Source organism: Tigriopus californicus, chromosome 12, assembly GCF_007210705.1.
Source record: "Tigriopus californicus strain San Diego chromosome 12, Tcal_SD_v2.1, whole genome shotgun sequence".
NCBI lineage: Eukaryota > Metazoa > Arthropoda > Copepoda > Harpacticoida > Harpacticidae > Tigriopus > Tigriopus californicus.
Window position 1 is genome coordinate 10,670,430 of NC_081451.1, and position 6,281 is coordinate 10,676,710.

Genomic DNA, 6,281 nt, shown 5'->3' on the forward strand with positions numbered 1-6,281 from the left:
ATGAACCATAGCGGTTGAAGTTTGAACCTTCATTTTTGCTCCAAAACAAAGAGTTTAAATGCGTCCCAGAGCCAAACTAAACACATCTTTGTGCTTTAAGGGGTAGTTCTAATACTGAAATTACTTTGGAGGCATCATTAATTGCAATCACAGCAATACCTGATTCTAATTATGTGTTTTTCAATCAAAATTGTAGAAATCAGCCAATTTACCTGAAGGGTAGCTAAAGCCGTGTATAACTCCTAGAACCACATATTTTTATCTTAATGAGTTTGGTTTGGATATAGGACGCACTTGAACACATTGTTTTGGAATAGGATTGAAGGTTCAAAATTCAACTGCTATGGTACGCTGAGCTCAATGTCGTACTCTTCTAAATACAGAGCCATAGCATTTGATGAGTCCGTTCAACGCAACACTGCCCATCGAAAATCACGCTACTAAAGTACCAAAATCGGACTCTGAAAGTCCGTCTGAGACATTCTCCCTTTCTTGCTTGTCTGCCGATGCGTCTTCCCCATCCCTCGCGTGCGCTCTTCCAGCCAAAGATTTGACGCCGCGAAATATTGATCAAGATTACCCTTAAGCAGATTGCAGTATTGCCACAGAACTTCAATGCTCATCCACCGCCATATTTGAATGGTTTTGACGATTTTGAAGAGCTCTTTGACAATGTTCCACACTGCCATTTCAGTTTTTGGCCAGCTTTTCACAACACTACAAGTATCAAATTTTAGCCAAACAAACCATCAACCTAAGCCACTTGTTCTCTTTTTCGATGATTTCTTGAATCAGTGTCAATCGCTTTTGCTCTACATCTGGCAATGGCCGACTCTGAGTCTTATTGATATCAATAAGGTGTGACGTCATGATATCAGGTTTAGTGTTACCAAATAATCAAACAAGAAAAAATGTACGAACAATGTTTTTCCATGGCCGGTTCTCATATACATAATATATTGGAAATACTCAAGGGCATTGTTCAACATCTGTTATTGTATACTACAGATCTAGAAAATGATATTTTTGCTTTAGAATGCTCACAAAGGACTTTTGCGGAAGCAGAACCAAAGACGCAAGCTATGGTAGCATTCATGTAAGAGATCGAGGTGTCAAAAAATACCGAATTATGATGCGAAATTTATCAGGGAGACTACCGAACATATTTGATCATCAAAGATCCTAAATATCTTACAACAACCTGATTAGCTCTTCCTACGACAAATTAGAGACATGAATTTTGAATAAAGTGAGAATTTGCGATTTTCACGTAATTTGAAAATGTCCTTCTTTGGATCGGAATACGGGGTGTCCACCAACATGCTGGGAGAAATTGCGCAAGATCGCAAACTCCTCCAGCTTTTGAAACGACTGAGATGTCGATTTCGAAATGGGAATGTACCCATCAGGACTAACCTCCCACTCTACAACGCTAGCCGGAAAATTAAAGTCCCCTACAAAGAAAACCTTTGAGCAAACTGCCAGGTCCAACTCATTTACAGTGAATTGGAGAGCTGACGAAAAAGAGCTTACTGAACAAGAAGAGGGTCAATACATTGTTACAATAGACAAATCAAGACCTAGAAAATGACAAACTAAGACCTCTACTTCTCCATTCGACATTTGTACATGACTAATGTGCAAATCATTCCTAACATATAGGCATATGCCCCCATGTGGGAATATGGGATTATCAGGGCGTATCCTATCACAACGAAGTAAGTTGAAACCAACTATGGTTAGTTTTTCATGTAAGACCCCTGGCCGAAGCCAGGTTTCTGTGATAGAGATGAATGAAATCTCTCTCTGAACGGCTAGTTCTTCTAAGATCTGAACTTTTGTGCTGTCTATTTTAGAAATCAGACAATGCACGTTCAAATATAGCCCCTTTACGGGCCTCTCTTTTGACTGACCAAGTTTGCAAGATATTGGACCATCCTCTCCAACCGTAAAAAATCCCTCTTATCAACAAAGCTACGTTCTACTGGAGGCAATGCATGAGCTAATGGGGATGGTTGGGTTTGGAAAATGGGCTGGACAGCTACATTTGAATAGGAACGTATTTTTGGAACAGGGGTGGGGCAAGGAATATTAGGGAGGAGAGTGTTTATAGGAAAAGGGGTGGATTGGGTATTTGAAGGAAGAGGAGGGAATTGGGAGAGAGGGTGAGGGGTAGGAGGAGAGGGAGAGAGGAACTTAAATGGGTTAAGGAAGGGGGCGGGGGGGATTAGGTTTAGGAAGAGGGTCAGCTCTAAAACTACGAAACTGAGCTTTCCTATTTCTCGCCTTTCTTTGCGTCCCTTCTACGTGGGCGGAAGTACAACTTACATTAAAGCACGTCGTAAGTCTCATGGACTGACGGCACATGTATGGGTGAAAAAAAGGACAATTTCCCTTTGAACATCCCTTCTTCCTATTGTACTTCTCAAGGCCGAACTTGAGAAGCTTTTGACACCATTAAGGATGGTCAAACTGGCAGGCTTTTCCTTCTTCAGGACAAGGCTACTTCCGGTAAACAAGACAGACTTTTTTCTTTACGACTGTCTTTTCCTGCTCTTTTTCAAGAGGAGGTACTACTTCAACCTCTACGTTGGTCAAATTAGTCGACTTCTCAACTACTGGGTGAGCCTGTTCTTCAAGCAGCACCCTGGTTTCATTGACCCAAGCAACTAAAGCCTCTATAATAAAGGGCTTATTGACTACGGAAGGATCCTTCCCTGTTAAGACCAAGTCCAAACATTGTCTAGCCTCTTTGCTGACTTTTCCAAAAGTAGCTTCCATCATGAATGCATGAGTAACTATCTATGAGCAGCAAAATCAAGAAACTGAGAAAAAGAGAAAACATAAAGAAACTAAAAGGCTATGCAATCTTGTCCTGAGATACAGGGCAACAGAGCAAAAGAGGGATGAACTACTTTACATCAAACTAGACATAGAAATCTAAGATGGAGATAGTAGACAAGAATTAAGGGACAGAGAAAAGCCAGGAATCAAGAACATATGTAAACTAGGAAAACAACACAATAACACAGAAATAAACTCAGCATACTGGTCTAACGCAAAATGAAATCAATACACTATTGAACAATAAATTTTAACTGTCAAGGACCAATACAATCAACGATTTGGAACTAGAAATACTACACTACAATTGAGAGAGAAACTGCTAAAGCTAAACATAAAGATAAATGAGCAAAAATCTTATTAGGTTTTAAAGTAATGACGTCTTACCAAAGAGCCGTGAAAAAAACAAACCTAATTGAGTGAATGAATGGCAATTCCCATTCATTCACCCACACACAAACACCACGAACACTACACGTGCACAGCAACCAAGGAGCAACAGAGGAAGTCACACCTTGTTTCGAAATTCCTGGGAGAAAAGAACAGCAACAATCTAAAATGCGACTGATTTCAGCAAGCTCCAAAACAGGAATGAATATAATTTAAAAATATGTATAATCAGCCTTCTCTTGATCATAGCTCTTCTGAGCCATATTTCAAATTAAAGAAACAAAATAAGAAACTTATTTCAATTAAAGGAAGGCTATTTATAAATCATTTACTTGTAAAGTGATTCGTTTCAAATTACTATTATCAAAAGGTTATGTAGCTGACCAAGAGCAGGCCGAAAATACTAATTTCATGCAAAGTTTACTATATAACTTTGGACATATCTCCTGAGTTTTTGTAACATATTTTTTGGTTCCAACTTGTCCAAATTCATCTAGTCCACGGATGCCGTGCAAATTTGGAATAAAGTGAACGGTTAGGGGATAATTTTCTGCTTCCGTTTGCTCCACTTCTGTAGAAGTCCGCGGCAAATTTCATCAAAGTTATGTACTAGTCTGAACGTTTATTCCTTCTAGCCCAGAGTATGATGTTAAAAGGATTCTAATAGTAATTGATTCTGAAACGGCTACAAAAATTGTAGTATTGTATTAACTTTTTTGAACAAAATTATTGACTGGAACAATTTCCGTTCAGTTTGAATTTCCCGCCTCGATCGTCTTTTCACTTTCACAGGGATTGCATACTCCTTTGACTGTGCTTACCCGCACTTCAATCAATGACAGACGAGACAGATTTTGCTTGTATTTTGTGACGTAAGGCCGCTGAATCCTAATTCGATAAGACCGCTGATTGTGCGATTCATCAGATGGTGGTCTGTGGGTTGCTGGAGACTGGCCTGCTTATGAGTCGATCTATTTGTGTTGTGGTCTTCCTTGGCCGTCCATATCGAGGGGGGGTTATCCACACATCCCGTCTTCTTGTATGGCCGTTACACATCTTCCGTTTTTGGGTCAGCTGATATTTTGGTCCTTCGAGAAGAGAATAAAACCTAACTTAACCTAACCTTTCGGTTGCAAGGGCCTGGGGGCGCCTAGGCCGCGGCGCAAGCCTGCGGCAGCTCGGTTGCAAGGCCCTCGAAAAAAGCGGCAGATTAGAGCTTAATTCTGCAATGAAAAAAAAAGATTCCGCGCATCGAGCTTCGAACTCACGACAGACAATAGTCATACTGGGGTCACGAACCTCATGCGTTCACAATTATTAGAATATGACTCAGCTGAAGTCGGCAACGATTTTACTTAAAGCAGCTACATGTCGAGAGAGTGGCAGCTGACCCAAAAATGGAAGACATGTAACGACCATAGTCTCCTTGTACTCACGACTAAATCTCCCCACGATTTCATCGTACCTCTAGCGGCAAAAATCTGCGGCTAGGTTGCGTGGCTATCTTACCTTATGCTGCGTAGCCATTAGTCTTGAATTATACCTCAACTACTGATGGGATCAAATAAATAATCACGGGAGGTTGCGACTAGGGCTACCAATTTACATTTTCAGCGTAGTGTGGCATCACTAGCGGAATTTTGGAAACCCGTTAGTCACAAAAAGTAACCCGGATTTTTTTCGATCAAACCAGGGTTACTTTTGGGATCAAACCTAATCTTTTACATTACGTTGGAAATGGCTAGTGCTTTGACTTTCCTAGCTCTCTAACAATCATGATTTTAAAAATTTATTTGATCCCATCACTACACTCAACAAAATGTCACATCTAGTTGGCTCATTTCTGGGCTTAACTTTAACAAGATTTATATCATTATAAGTCTGAATTGTCAGTCACTATTTCTCGTTCTTGTTTCTTTCTTTAGCTCCTTGCTGCAGTTTGATGAATCCATTTAAATATTAATCGACTGTGGTCACAATTATTGCTTAGCCAGACTGTCGCGTTCTTTATAGGTTTCAACTTTCGCTAGTCCCAGACTGAGTAAATGCCGGGGGTAATAATTTTTTGCTTCCGTCTGCAGTCCACTTCTGTAGAAGTCCGCGGCTAATTTCATCAACATATTTTGTGTAACCAGGTCACAATATTCGGTAGATAAATTGCGTTGAAGGCATATAGGGCATGTCAAGTGAAGGAAATTCAAGGAAAAATGTGGTCCGTCACCCTGATTTTGGGCAATTTAGGACGGGGAACTAAGACAAACATCACAGTCAACTCGCACTTTCCTCTCATTGAATTTTCATTAATCGAGTGATTTCGAGTGAGCTGTGTTACAAAGCCCGACAAAATGAACATGTTTGGTGTTAACCAGTGAACACACTATCAAATTGGCTCAATACCACAATGCTATTTGCTTAGACAAGCTCTAAAGAGCTAAAGAGTTTTTGGTCCTTGCTTTAGTGTCCATGGACAAATTGTAAAATGAAATAAATGTCAAAATTCGATGCATACTTACTGCAATTTGGTAGTGCATGTTCAGTCATGATTTCTTGTTCTTGTTTCTTTCTTTAGCTCCTTGCTTCACTTCGATGAATCTGGCAAGGGCTTAGCCACACTGTCACGCTCTTTATAAGTTTCAACTTTCGCCAATCCCAGACGGAGTAAATGCCGGGGGTTTAGGTTTCATTTATTAAGGAGCGTATTAAGAATTTAAGGGAATTTGGACAAAAGCTTCACGGATGGGGAAAAAGGAACGGTACTTAGGAGTAAAAGTTCTTTTAATGATTTTGGGAAATGATTCAGGCTTCACGGGGAGTTGCACCTCTCTCAGAGGAAGCGTTTCCAATTGGCTGGTAATAGCTTTCCTGCTTGCCAAACTATTTTATGGCGAGTTCATGAATCATTTTTGATGTTGTATCTGTGTAAGGATGTCCTTGTACTCTTTGGGAAGCTTCTCCGTTTCGATAATGGCACTAAATCGTCAAATTCGTTCGTGTAAACAGCATGGCCAAACCAAGATTGTTAGCCGGAACATTCAACTTACCTATAG